The 15,478-nt window shown below is 44.7% G+C and overlaps 1 protein-coding gene across 1 annotated transcript in view; it reads left to right on the forward strand.

The window, feature by feature from the left end:
* Window positions 1–15,478, forward strand: part of ATP8A1 (ATPase phospholipid transporting 8A1) — a 780,070-nt gene that overhangs the window by 307,226 nt on the left and 457,366 nt on the right. The window lies entirely within an intron of this gene.

Raw genomic sequence — 15,478 nt, forward strand, 5'->3', positions numbered from 1 at the left:
CAAAAGAACAAAATCCTGTGGCGAATCAAGCAGGAGTCCAATGAACAAATTTGGGCGAAACTGCTCTATGATTCAAAAAACAACAACAGTGCAAGATTCTGGAAAACCATCAATAAAATAGAGAATCTGAATGCTCACGGTGTGAACTCTCACATTACTGAGGACACCTGGGCAAATTTTCTATTTAGACACTTTAACGATGATGGTCCAGGTAGAAATCTACACAGTCCTGAATTTCGTCAAGCGATACAGACGGTTTCAAAACCCTTAGCTGAGGAGTCCGACTTCCCAGGTTCAACAGTCCAGCTGAAGGGCCGAATTGCGAAAGGCCGGAAGGAGGGAGCTCCAGGCCCAAATGGAATTCCACCCATCCTTTACAAGCAAGATCCGACTTATTGGGCCGGCCAATTGCTCCCGCTTTTTGTAGAAATCTGGAGGGCCGAACAACTCCCATCCTCTTGGAGGGGCTCAATAATTGCCCCAATTTACAAAAAGGGCAACAAGAACGAGGCGAAGAACTACAGGCTCATAGCCCTTATAGATATAGACGCCAAATATTTTTCGGGGCTTCTCTTAGAAGAATTAACTGCATGGGCATCACGTAAAAAATTAATCCCCATTAATCAAACCGGTTTTCAAAAAAATATGGGGACCACGACAAACATTTTAGCCCTTTCCCTGATGACAGATGCTATAATCAAACACAAAAAACAACTATATGTGTGTTACATCGATTTTTCCGCTGCATTTGACAGCGTTGACAGAGGAAAATTGTGGGCAAAACTTTCACGGTGGGGAATCGACCCCAAGTTGCTGAAACATCTGATGTTACTACATACAGATACCTGGATCCAAGTAAAACTGGGGGCCGGCAACTGTTTGTCGAAAAAAATACCAACTACAAAAGGGTTGAAACAGGGGTGCGTTCTCGCACCGACCCTGTTCAACCTTTTTATGTCCGACCTCTCCAAAGATCTGGATAACTGTAACCACCATGCCCCAAAGTTAGGGGGTTTTACGCTGTCCAACCTACTATATGCAGACGACCTGCTATTAATCAGTCAAACACCAGTCGGCCTGCAACACCTTATTAACACCACGAGCAAATTTGCCGAAAAGAATGGGTTAAGCGTAAACAATGATAAATCGAAGGTGATGGTACTAAATCAAAAATCAAAAAGGCATGTTTTCCAATGGTCTCTCCAAGACAAAAAAATGGAAACAGTTCAAGAATACAAATATCTGGGCATACATTTTGACTCAAAAGGATCCTTCAAGCAACAACTAACATCAATAAGGAACAGAGGGATCTCATTGGCCATAACATTAAAAAACATCAAAAATAAAATAGCGGGCCCAAATTTAATCCCCTTACTTGACATATTTCGTGCGAAATTGCTGCCGTCAATTACATATGGCAGTGAATGTATGAGAGGGAAGGATGAGACCATCTTAGACAACGTGGTCAGTAAAACATTGCGAATATTATTTGCGCTTCCTCCATACACTTCGCCAGCACAGCTAAGGCTTGAGTTTGGCCTACAAAAGCAGCAAATCGCACGTAAAGGTGCATATGCAAAATGCTGGCACAAAGTAAAGAATGCGGAAGCAGACTCTCTGAATGCCCATCTTTGGAAAGAATTGGAAACAAACAAGGACTCCCCTGCAATGGTTTACCTCCAAGCAGCCATAAACTCCCTTGCGCTAAGAGATCTTTGGGACTCGAGTTGCACAGACAAGTGCTTTAAGCGTCTGGTCAATAAATGTGTGAAAATAATTTCCTTGGAGGAGGACAAAACAGCACTAACCAAGAGGTCTCATGGGTGGTTTGTGATTCAAGGCTACACCAGCGCCTCACCACAGCCATACCTTAGCACCGGCTTTTCAAGGAAGGCGAAGGAAGACTTTTTGCGGTTGAGGATGGGGGTAATACCATCTCAGCCACATCTTGCCCCCTGGAAGCGCCTGGACTGCAACCCCAAGTGTAGGCTTTGTGACAATGCTAAGGACGACGTTTTGCATCTGCTGTGTAGTTGCAAAGCTCTAGATAGTATCCGAAAGAGCTTACTAACACAGCCTTGGAATCAGAGACGTGTGCGAACCCGTAGACAAGCTCTGTTGATGAGCTTTAAGGGAGAAAACATCCAACTAGCATGCAGGCTAGTGCGCTTTATGAAATTAGTCAACACAGCCCTAAACTCAGCAGTTAGTAATTAAATTTGTCGTACCGTGAATGGCTTCTCCTCTCAAGACTATTTTCCTTTGATAATCAAAGTCACAATCGATCGTGAAAGTCCTTTTTTCCTAATGTATAGTACTGTACTTCCCGCAGGGTTTTTCTCTCACTTTTTAACTTTTCGAAATGTTTTTATTTTTCTTTTTATTCATGTACTTTGCTTTTTCTTGTTTTCACTGCCGAATTGCAAAGATTTTAATTAATCATGCAATAAAGATTATTATTATTATTATTAAGGCCAATTTGCGATTTTTTTTGGCTTCCTACATTGCATTTAAGGAATCGCAAAATTTGCGATTCCTTAAATGCAATCGCAAAATAAGGAATTGCACATTTTGCGATTCCTTATTTTTAAAGCACATTTCATTCATACATACCATTTGTCCAAATTGCATTCACAAACGTCGAAATTCTGCGAATTTCGGCGTTTGCGAAGTCAATTTGGCTTGATGCATATGGCCCTAAGTCTCAGGAGAACTTGATTCACCACAAGTAATGGCACCAATCTTTTTTCCTGAGGGTGGGTAAGCAGAATATTGCAGAAGATTAAGTTGTGCAAAGCAATCAGTTATAACAAGCGGACACTGGGCAGAATTCATAATGGGCACATGTTTGAGTAAGCCCACCACAAAACAAGTGGCGAGTTGAGGCCCCTGGCGGAGCTACAAAAGGCAATTCTAAATGTGCGGCTAAAGTGGGCCATGAGAAGATTCCAATAAAAACAAAGATATTAGGAGAGTTGAGGTCTACCTACCTCAGGAAAGTATTTAGTATGATCACATTTCAAGGCATCACCTTTCTTCTACAGCAAGGGTAATATCTAGTTACTGTCCGCTTTCAGAATTCCTAATTTCATTTACTCATGTATCAAAACTACATTGTATTTCTTTGTGGCTGGTCGACCACAAATTTGAGTGGCTTCCTGCTAGCCTGAACCCTCCCCGCTGAACTTTTAGCAGAAGCCAGACTTAGCTTGCGATCTCTCTCATGAATCAAAAATAGCAAGTTTTAAATAGATTACATATGGGTTTGCAGCTTTGTTTCCACCACCAGCAACCTCAGCTGAAAGATCCCCTTTTTTATTTCTGTGTTAGCCATAGTTAAGTTCTACCTGAACATAATGAGTTTTTAGATAGGAGCAGATCATCTGTTTATTTCTTATGACCTCCAAAGAGGGCATCATAAGGTGGGTCTCACATTTATAGCCTTGTGTGATGCTAAAGCCAACTGTCCAGCTACAAATCTATTTTTTAACAAGACAGCAGTCAACCATTACTGCGATCTATACAGAAGCTCCACTTATGAACATTTACAGGGCAGCGATGATGAAGAGATGCCTCCCTTAACCATGCATTATCATTGCTCACCTGTTTATATCGTTCTATGGATTTAACCTATGCAGGGCCGGACTGGGAACAACAACTATCCCTGGCAGATTGCTGCTCGACCGTCCCTGGGAGCGGGGGTGCTAGCAAGCACTGCTCCTGCTTTTGTTACATGGGGGGCAATATTGCAACACTGCTGCAAGACTGTCCTCCAGTAACAAAACCGGCCCCCATGGGCACAAAACCGGCCCCCACCCCTCTGGCCCTCGGCCCACCGGGAAAATGCCCGGTGCCAGCTACGGCCAGTTCAGCCCTGAACCTATGTGCTATTTTTATTTTATGTAGTGCATTGTTCTTGTTCTTTCATGATTTTATTTAAAATCGAATACATGAATATTAGATTTGGTTTGACTTCCAAGGTGGCCAACATGATGGGAGCTCTTCCATGAGCACCGTGGCTTGGGAAGGATATCCCAACCACACCAAAGCGAATATATCTAGTTTTATTCCCAAAGCCCCACAAATACACGAGAGTCCGATGCAGATGATGTCCATTACACCAGGATCCAACCTGGCGCAGTCTGCTACAGTTACCACAAAGAGAGAGTACTCCTCCCTGCCCTTAGTGCTGGAACCTGCTTTGGCAGCTCTTCAGGGAATGGCTGCAAGTGGCCGGATGACTAGAGCTGTGGTGTCGGACAGTGGAATTAATCTGTCCGTGAATGGAAAATACAACCTGCTTTGAAGAAAAGGAAACAAGTGAGGGAGGCGAGGAAGAGGTTGAGGTAGCTTGGCATGGCTCCAGCTATTCTTTGCCCCTCAGTGCTCTTAAGCCATGCTCTGAGCTGAACAGGAGCCAGGCACAGTCAGCCATGAAGCATCATAAGAACAATGGGGTAAGGAGGTGGAAGGGAGTGAGTGTGTGTGCCTCAGAAGCCCTGTAAACTGACACATCTCACAAAAAGTTGGGACGCCGTAAATTGTTTCTGTAAACACTGGCTATGCCACACTAGCTCTGAGATCGCAGGACACTGCCAGAGCATTTGTGAATCACAGTGGGGATGTGTGCTGTGTATAAAGTCAATGTCATAATCTGCTGCGCAGCAAGAAGGGCGACAGCCTCTTCTAAATCGGCTTGTGGGAGTTTTCAAAAGCTCATAGTAGGAATAATCAGCTGTGTGCGAAATGCACTGCAAGGCGCCCCACCACAATGCCTAGTAATTTATGAACATCATTCTAAATTCATTCCTATTCAGTAACATTTCACCATTATCGGAAACATGAGCCGTTTAAGCAACTTCTTTTAACTCTTTGTTTTAATCCAGCAACATCAGGAGTGCAGAGAGCTCAGGCGGACGGCGGTCACGGTCATTAAAAAGGACCCGAGCTTTAGTATTGATGGTGGCCATCTTTGTGAAGGTTGGTCTTGTTTTCCTTCTGACTCCAGTGATTTGTATCTGCCACATCACAAATTACAATGTAATGCCCCCGTGGGCTACTATCACAGGCATTTCCTCCACACAATCTTAACACAGGAGTAGAGAGGCTCCATGATGTCCCCTTTCTTTCTTGTTTTTTTTCTATGTGCAGGACTTTAATGAGGGACCAGTTGGCTTCTATACTAATTAATCGTTCCTCAACCGGCTACTTTATGAGCAGTGGTTCACATTTCTCTTGCACACCTGCTGACGGGTGTTATGGACCTCCAGAATTGCCCGCTACTAAAACTGGTGGAGCTTGTAGAACGCTTCCACAAGGGCATGACCTATTGAAAGGCCCCATTCCAAAAATTCCAAAAAGGTCTTAGCTGACCTAAAACTCAGCGGGGCTCCAACTAAATCCCTCTGGGTATACAGCACAACCAGCAATTGCAGTGGCGTCAGCAATCGATAAATCATTTGGCTGTATGCTGCGCCCATGCCGAGGCCTTCAGATACCTAGCAATGGACACTCGCCTGTTGTGGGCTGCTGTTGGGAACACTGGCACCTCTGCTTAGCTTCTATTGTCCTGAAGTCTGATGAAAGTGGTGTGGAGGGCGGTATCAAGCGCCAAGATACTCCTTGGAGTGGTAGCGCGCTATATAAGTCCCATCTCACATCACATCACATCACATCACATATCTGAATGAGGCTTGATAAGCTCGCAATGATGAGTGGCCCTGAAATCTAGCCCAGGGAAGTGCCGGAGCAGCTGGGAGGGCGCGTGCCCTAACATTGAATATCTGCTGGGAGGAAATTGCTTACCCAGCCAGGCAACAACTTCTGTTATCCCTCCGTACCTCCTTACCTAGAAAGTATTTAGGACTTTGCAAAAATTAAGATGAAAAATCCCTCAAAGGCGTCTGGGCCTAAGATCATAGAAATAGAAATAGAAACAGGACGCCCCTCTTTGAGGGAGGTAGCCATTTCAGGTCAACCCAAGACATGAAGACAGGGTCACAGAAACAAAAAAGAACTTGGACATTCTGCTGTACCTCCTCCAAGGATGAAAATAAAAAATTGAAAGAGGATCACTTTAACTGAGGGACGCTTGACCAAGAACATATGTAATATTTGTTAAAATAGTAAGTGAACACTTACAAATAGGCCATCTTGGCCTGCTATCCCTGGCCCCTGGAATTGGGCAGCTGGAACCCCGAATCCTCAAGGGCTGCCACCACCTCGAATTTGTCTGAGGCTCACCGGACTCTTATCTGCTGATCGCTGGAGGTTCAGAATTCCAAACCCAAGAAACAAACCTGCAATCTCCTGCCGCTTGTTGGCTTTCCACGACCTCGGCCAGCCACATTCCTCTGTAAACCCTCAGTGTCTATTAAGTAGAGAAAGCTCGGATCAACTAATTTAAGATCATATACCCTCCAAATCTTCCAAACCATCAGCAAACAGAACTAAACATACAGCCCGGGAAGAATGTGCAAATACTCTCTTTGCCGATCAATATCACAGTGACTGATATGGGAAGCTTAAAACAGACCTTCTCTTCTTTACCCTGGCCTGAACCCCGCATCCTGGTCTGACGTCTTCCACAACAAACTCCATATTACATCTTCTACTAACATTTGTCATGGCTGCAAGCTTCAAATTTCTCCCTCATCACTATTTAATTGAACTACCATTATCTCTATTTATAATACTGGTAAGATACCTATTCAGTCCACAGATTTATGCCTTTCATTATTTGACTATATTTTCCTATTCCTGCTCAATGCTCTATCACAAGCTTCCTCTGTCTCCCGCCTTAACACATCACCCAAACCCAACACACTTAAGTCAACGCCCATTTCAACACTCCCTCACCACCCCTAATCCACACTCGGGTATCTGAATACCAACCTCTAACAGGGTGCTCATACCCTCCCTAGCATACCTCCTAATGTCCAGGAGTGTTTCACAGGCTAATCCCCGAGTCCCACTGCCCTCAAGCTTGTGGTAATGGTAATTCCCCCTTCACTACAGACGATATTCAGGTTAAGCACCTCCAGTAGTCCGAGTCTCAGGAGTCCCGGTCCGACTCCGTATTAAAGTCAAAAGTGTTCCAGAGCTGAAGCACTACCTGGCAAGCAAGTTCCCCTCGGGCAACTTTCTCAAAATCAGTCTTATCCACACAAGCAGGACAAAAGTGAACAGAGTCTCTGAGCGGGCCCCTTTTGTGGGCTCTAAAGCTGCAACTGGTGCCTACGTTAAGTCTTGCACATGCAGCCCAGGTAGGCTGCGGTCAGCTGCCTTCGAGTTTCTCACATGCAACTACAGTGGACGGGGGCTTCTCAGTGCTCCTCCCACAGGGTAAGTTCTTTGGTTCCTCCTGCGACAAGCCTGACCCTGATCTTCTGTCATGGCTCAGTCCTGCTAGCATCACCACGGCAAACTGTCTCCTCCAATGATGACCTCAACCAGGTTTCATTTCTTGCTTCATTTCAGTGGCCAACTCTGGCATACAGGGTCACTCTCTCCACTGCACACAAGCTCTGACACAGTAGGCACAATGGTTCTCTTCACTGAGGCCCCACCTGGCAAATGGGATCACCAGGTGTACCGCTGCACACCGGCTATGGCCCTTTCAGTACAGCAGTACTCTTCACGGTGGCCCCACCTGGCATATAAGGAATGACCCGTTCAGTGAAGCAGCGATCACGTCTCACTTTACAGCTGCCCTTCTCTAGCATTAGAGTTTCCCTGCACATGAGTAACAACCTGATTGGTGCAGCAGCCATCCCCTCACTATGGGGATACACCTGCCAGAGTTTCCTATTGATCCACAGTCCCTCCAGTGCTCTTCTATTCATAAAATGGCACACAGATCATGGCAGACGGAAAGGCGCTGGTGCTCCTGGCCCCAGGGCAGGTGTTCTTAGATTCCCTGGATGATGTCCCCTCGCCCAGCTGGGAGACTGCCTGTATGGTGCCCCAGTTCTCTTCACATGCAGAAGCCTTGCAGAGCCCGACTGGCTGCTTTACAGTTGACAATTGTTGGGGTCACAAGCTCCCCTTCTTATAGTCCATTCCTAGAAACCAAAATAGAATGTATTTGAGCTTTATGTTGGGGTCTGCTTCTTTGAAAGTTCCCACTAATCTGCCATCTCTTCCTCCAGAAAGCAGTCTGTCACAGTGGAAGCCATTCAACTTCTGATAGCCCCACAACACAGGCCATGAGAGTGACTACAAGAACACACCTAGATGTCAGTCACAGTGATATGTGTATCAAAAGGTTACCCCAGAGCCTCAGTCCTACTCTTTATGATTTGCTTTTCAGGCCCATCTCCTTCCTGAGCTGAGATGTGCACAGACCTCTTCCTCGTGACCTCTCTCTCAACAATGAGCAACCTTTGAAGTGTACTGGAGAGCTTGATTCTCCTTTACTTCAGTGTGCCCAAACCAGCTTGCAGCAATGCATCAATACCCAAATCAGTCTGGGGAAGTCCTCTACCTCCCCATGTTTCTCCAGTCAGCCCGGAGCTTTCCTAAATAGAACCCAGAGTTTGCCATGTATTGTACTATTTTCAGGCACACATACATCCAGCATATACATACTACATACACTCACTACATCCTTTATGTATTGTACTATTCACCGACACACATACATCCAGCACATGCATATAACATACAAGCACTGCATAGTGCTGCATCCATTATGCATTGGACCAGTCACAGGCACACATACACCCAGCACATGCATATTACATACACGCCCTGCACAGCACTGTATTATCACTTAGTTGTACCATTCATAGGCACACCTACAAGCCCATGTGCACCACATATGCACTGTGCAGCTCTACACACCAAATTGATACAGGCCATGGGTGAGTTAAGCACACAGCCGCAGGGCTTTAAACGAGTGAACCTATATGCCTCACTCCAGTGACCCGGGTAAAAAGGACCTATTTACTCCTACTGATCACTACATAGTATATTGCCACCACTGCACTTGTGCTGCTTAACTCCAAAGGCACTACTATGAGGTGGCGTTTTAGGCTCCCTTCCCGGTCCAATAATGCTACAATCCGTGAGACAGGCCTATGTCATGTCACACATGCATGATTCATGTTTGCCTATGACAACAAAAAATCAGCATTAGGGATCCAGTCAGACATCAGTACAGTTGAGACACTCAGGGCAGGGATGCATGTCATCACCATGTGAAGGGCTTTTCCATCCCAGCAGAAGCTAACACATATTTGCTTGAGTCAAGACTCAAAGATAGCAGGGGTGCATACCAAACATCCCTGCCCAATGTTGAGGAGAGTGGCATTGTCATACATATAAAAGGAATAAACAAACAACAGCACAGAGTACTCAAGTGAGATTAAATTGATATTTTGTATATAATTTGGTCTATCTAGACCATCCAAAGCTGCTGGTTCATGAGTTTTAAAAACTCCAAAACAAGCCATCAAGATGTACTTGAATATATATAAGTACGACCATGCATGGCCCGCAGTGAGAGCACTCAGTTGGCTCACACTAGGGTGTTAGGATGAAATCCAAGACACTGGATTATCCTTAAAACTTACTAGAACAAAAACTGGCCCCGCATTATATCCCCAATTGGACCTTTATTCAGGCCTACAGCACCTTGTAGCACAATGGTTATAGAAGAGGAAAAAACACAGTACTTGATTTTTGGGTATAGTGGGCCCCAAACTATGGAACATCTTTGGCCTCTAAATCGGAGCTGAACTGACCTATCTCTAGTTCAGGAAACTGCTTAGGGGTGAACTCTTTAACCCCTTCGAGGCTGATGACGAGCTGGGCTCGTCATGGTGTAGCCTCCTCAAACACTGATGACGAGCCCAGCTCGTCATGAACAATGGGTTTTTTAAAAAGTCAGCATACGAGCAGAATAAGTGCAGCGCGCATGTGGTTAAGAAAGGATTTGCTTGACTCCACTCTTTCCTGATTGCATTTGAAGAATTTCTGATGAGTCCCACCTTAACTTGCCTTAACTTGCAGGACTGCAATGAATTATTGCCTATTGTCATTGTTGTTATTCCTATTGTGTCAAAACAACCGGGTCTCAAACAAAATTCCTAAATAAAGTAATGTTACATTATGTTATTTGGATTTGTAAAGCGCAACTTATCACCCAAAGGGTATCCATGCGCTTGAGCAGGTGTGGAGGTAGTCTGCTGGGTGTCAGTTTAAGCACCAGGTCTTTAGCTTCTTGTGGAATTCCAGAAGCTAGGAGGAGGCCCTCATGTGTGGAGGGAGTTCGTTCCAAGTTTTGGGTGCGAGGTTGGAGGTTGGAGAAGGCTAGGCCTTCTGTTTTGCTTTTGAGTGTGTGAGAGAGAGAGAGAGAGTGAGTCACATTGTAGGAGTCTGGTGGGGATGGTGAAAGTGGAGGTGGCAGTTGAGGTAAGCTGGACTAATGGTGTGCTGTGCCTTGTATGCATGTGTGAGGAGATTATATTGGCAATGCTTGTGTATCATCATCCAGTGGAGTTCTCTGAGGTGTGGCGTAATGTGGTTGGGCTATAGGAAGAGTCTAGCTGCGGCATTCTGGATGGTCTGAAGTCAGTGGAGGAGGTGATTGGGGATGCTGGCATAGTGTGTTGCCGTATTCTAGTCTACCGGTGACTAAGGCTTGAGTGATGGTACGGCTGGTGCTCCTGGGGATGCATTTGATGAAGTTTCTGAGGATACATAGTATGTGGAAGCATACTAATAATGTAGCCTTATAGCCCGCTCTACCGGCTATTAAAGACACGCTCTAGCGTTAACAAGGGAGCGGGACCTTAATAGCCGGTATAGCCCAGCTGCAGTTCTAGATGACTTTCCGGAGTAGATATTGACCAACTAGGAGCCCATCAAAATCAAAAGTTTGGTAGAGAATAGACATCTGAACTACAGTCTTCATCAGGACATTAGAATATTGAGAGCTCCATTGAAGACAATGGAGTAGCTCCGGGCTTATAATGGCTGGTATAAGCTCGGACCTTCAACATTCCAATGTTTGTCTTTCTGTTTCTCTCTATTTAATTAAAACCATTCTACCCTTAGTGGGTGAAATATGCCTCCGGCTATACCTGTTGTTGAAGGTCCTCACCGTCTTTAAAACTCCGGTTCAGGGCCTTTAACAACTGGCAGAGCCCTCGGCAGGGAGCTATAAGGCTTTGCAAAAATGATTTTGACGCCACTGCCCATTCATACAGTGAGATGCAAACTGACAAAAGGAAGTGGGAGAAGTAAAAAGAAAAATTGAATGTACAAACAGCGCATTTGGGGGGTCTCGCTACCTTTAGGAGCACTTTTGTCATCTATATGGACTGTTATCTTTCCAGTTAACCATTAGACCTCTGTGTTGCAGCTATATGAGAATAGTGGGGAATCAACTAACAGACTGATTTTGGAAGCACATTTAACTCAGTAGGCTGGATTTTTCCATTTTAGAAAGATGAGGAAGAATGTGAATTTATTTTTAAAAAAAAGGAGTTCTCATTAAAGATTTCTGGGACACTAATTATAATTCCCAAGATAAAAGTACACCCCTCGTCTTGTTCGTATACTGCAGTCACCTCCATGGGAAATGCTTTCAGTTCTTCAGTTCCTGTTCAAGCACCATGGTATTTAGGTGTGCCGCACATTTGTCATCAGTATAGAATGTTAGCAATGTAGCTGTTCATTAGAGCTCTCCGGTGAAGCTGCAGTAGAAATTAACTGGCAGGCTGCTGCTGGAAATACATGTTTTACTCGGCACGTCAGCCCTTTTTCTCACAAGAATGAGAAAGACATGTATATTTATAGAAAATGGGACCTCATTTTACTGCTTGGAGCAATGACCACACTTTCCATGACAAAATCATAATTGGAAGAACCATGAAAAAATCGCAATGCAACAATTCTCCGCAAAGGATCAGCTTTTTTTACAGTGCAAAATCACTTAAAAACTCACTACATTTCCTTAAATTCATATGGCACCACCAATAAATGATTTACATTGTCACTAATCTGTTATTGCCCTTTCTCTGTGCACTTTTTTATGATCCTTACACAACCAGGCATCCACTACAATACATTGCATTTGGGCAAAATGTATGTAGCTTTATCAATAAAAAACGATCAAAAAGGTTTACTTCTTATAACCTACCACCTAAGTAGTAACGTAAAAACAAACCAAACAAAAATTACACCATCTAAAAAACTGTTTGGTTAATTTCACCCTAAATTAGAAGGGTCTGATTTCAAGTAGGAATAATTTCCGAATGGAAAGGTTGCTACAGCGTCTGTAGTGACAGGGGCGGATTAGTTACCACTGGCCTTCTGACTCCATTCCAGAGAATAGTTACCTGAGAGTGCTGTCCCCACTGGATAATATTGATGAATTGTAAATCAGACAGCTGTACTCTACCAAAAAATCTTCATTTTGAGAGACATGTTTGTAAGTTCAAGCAATGACGACACTTTTAAGCCTAGAAAACAACACAATAAAATTCTCAAACTAATTTACAAAAATGTAGAGAAATGTACTGAGTAAAAAGACACCTGAATGATTAAAATTGGTTACAGGAAGCTAAAAAAAAGGAACCACAGCATTGAAAAAAAATGTTTTGAGCTGGATCGGGATCTAGGTACAATGTCAGGTTGATCGAAATGGAGTCGAACTGTTTACTTTGGGAGCTCAATGCCTTCTAGAGGTAGTAAAGTCCAAGAATGAAGCATATAAGGTTCCCGCAGACTTAGATATGTTGTTGTCATGCTGCTAATGAAGCCATTAGTTTTGACTTCAAATGCTTCAAATGGGACAAAGCTGGAATTGTACCCTCTGAGGTTTCTATGCTACTGGAATAGATTTGCCGCCTTTCCATACTCCAAAGTTTTACCTTCTGACCGTTTGGTTGTCAAAATCCTGCAGAGGAGAAGGGTTGGAGGCTTTTGTCAGGCAGTACTCCAGTATGCCATAAATATTTACCACAGTGTCTTGCTGAACCCGTTGTCAGCACGACAAAAAGCTCAGAGTGGGACAGACATGCTTTTTTTGCTTGTCTAGGGTGCACCCTAAATGACCAAATATTAGTACCTAGTACCATTTCTTCGGAGTCGTAAAAAATGACTCACTTTCATCCAACCGCTAGGAAAGTTCTCCTGGTCGCTTTGACAGTCCCCAGGTCATCAGAGCAGGCTTCTGGGCACCAGGTCTCTCTCCAGCCACGGCTCCTTCAGGGTCCAGTCTTCAGTGGTGAGCTGGGTCTTGTTGGAGTCAAGAGTATTTCTGCTTTGGTGTCCATTGAGCAGGCAAACAGGAGTCCAGTCACTTGACTCCTGGAGTGCAGTTCCAGCCTCAGAGTCCTGGCAGCAGTACACATTTTACAATTTTATTTTATTTATTTATTTTATTTTTGCGATTTGTACAGCACGCAACTACCCGGAGGTGTCTCGGCGCTTTAAAGATCAAAAACTACACGAACAAGGGCATCTACTGTGCAAACAGCCACGTCTTAAGGGGGTTCCTGAAGCTGAGTAGCGTGGGGCAAGTCTTAATGCCCAGGGGGAGTTAGTTCCATAGTCTGGCTGTGGCCACTACGAAGCGTCTGTCACCCCAGTTGACCTTTTTTGTACCTGGGACGTTCAGGAGGTGGGCTGAGAATGAGCGGAGGGTTCTTGGTACCTCTAAAGGTCTGAAAGCTAATTTGAGGAACTGAGGACCAGTATTGGTAATGGCCTTATATGCTATGCATAGAGCCTTAAACTTTGTGCGGCTTCTCACTGGAAGCCAGTGCAGTTTACGAATGAAGGGGGAAATGGAGTTGTGTTTTGGAATGTTGAGCAGAACCCTGGCTGCAGCGTTCTGCACCAACTGGAGCTTATTAAGCACCTTTGCCTGAGCATTGAGGAGGAGGGAGTTGCAATAGTCCGTTCGTGAAAGTACGAGGAAGGTGATCAGGGTCTTTGCAGCTGAGGTGGGAATGTAAGGTAGGATTTTTTTAATTTTCCTCAAGGTGAAAAAGGATGAGGAAACAACATTGTTTACATGATAATTGAAGAGAAGCCGATCATCGAAGATGACTCAGAGGTTTCTTACTTTTGTGACAGGTTTGGGCGGGGGCCTAGTTCGCTTGGCCACCACTGAGGGGACCAGCAGGGCTCTAGTTTGCCAACAAGCATAATATCAGTCTTGTTGGAATTCAATTTGAGACAGTTGGCCGCCATCCAGGAGTTGATGGCCAACATTCCCTCCTGGAAGTTGGCGGCCACCCTGTCTCCGTCCCGGTGTATTGAGAGGACTAACTGAGTGTCATCAGCATAGGTGGTGAGGCTGATGTCTTGTTCCTTTATCACCCTCGCTAAGTCCGATACGTAGATGTTGGAAAGAGTCGGACTTAGCAAGGAGCCCTGTGGGACACCGCAGGGAAGGGAAAGGGGAGATGAGTAGAAGGAACCCAGTTTGACAGTTTGGGACCAGTTGTGTAAGAAGGATGCGATCAGGTCCTTGGCTTTGTGTTCCACCCCCATGGCTACGACACGGTCGATCAAGATGTTGTGATCGACCGCTTCGAAAGCCGCTGACAAATCCAACATTATCAGGACTGCCGCTCCTCCTTTGTCTAACGTGTGTCTGATCTCATCCGCTGCTTTGATGAGCGCTGTTTCGGTTCCATGTGCTTTCCTAAAGCCACATTGTGTGTCGTCCAATAAGTTATGGGTGTCAATGAAGTCTGATAATTGTTGGTTCATGAGGCTTTCGAAAATTTTGGATGGAAAGGTTAGGCATGCAATGGGTCTGTAACTAGCAGGATCAGTGGGGTCAAGGGAGGTTTTTTTTAGAAGAGGTCTGATGATCGCCTTTTTCCACACCGACGGGTAGGTACCTGCTTGGAACATATTGTTGCATATAGTGGCTATTACAGGTGAGATGGCCTCAGGGATGAGGTTGAGGATGGAAGGGGGGCAGGGGTCTAGTGGTGAGCCTGATTTGATAGTAGTGATAAGGTGTGAGGTTTGTTCAAGTGTGACTGGGTGGAAGAAAGAAAAGGACGGGGGATTGGGGGAATGGTTGAGAACAGGGGATTTGACAGTGGGCGCAGCTTGAGGAGTAAAAGCAGAGAATATGGAGGTGACTTTGTCAGTGAAGAAGTCCGCCAGCGAGTTGCACAGCTCTTGAGATTTTAAAAGTGATGAGCTTTTAAGTTACTCACACAATGATTAGTCGGAGAAAACAGATGTGGAAAAGAAATACTGCACATGGATTGATCTCTTACATTGATTATTTTCAGCTAGTTTCGTATCTGCGTTAGCCTCTTAATGCCCTTTTGCTGCAATCTGCTCCATAGGAAAGACTTTACTTTCAGTTGCACCCATTGAAGCAACATGGGGTTAAGGAATTCCACCTTTGTCAAGGAATTCGGATATTAGTGCTCTCATTATGATTAATTAAACCCTTTATTTTATTTACTGCGCTTTCCTCCAAAGGTAATGCTTT

The sequence above is a fragment of the Lissotriton vulgaris genome, chromosome 3_1, assembly GCF_964263255.1.
Source record: "Lissotriton vulgaris chromosome 3_1, aLisVul1.2, whole genome shotgun sequence".
In the NCBI taxonomy this organism is placed as follows: domain Eukaryota; kingdom Metazoa; phylum Chordata; class Amphibia; order Caudata; family Salamandridae; genus Lissotriton; species Lissotriton vulgaris.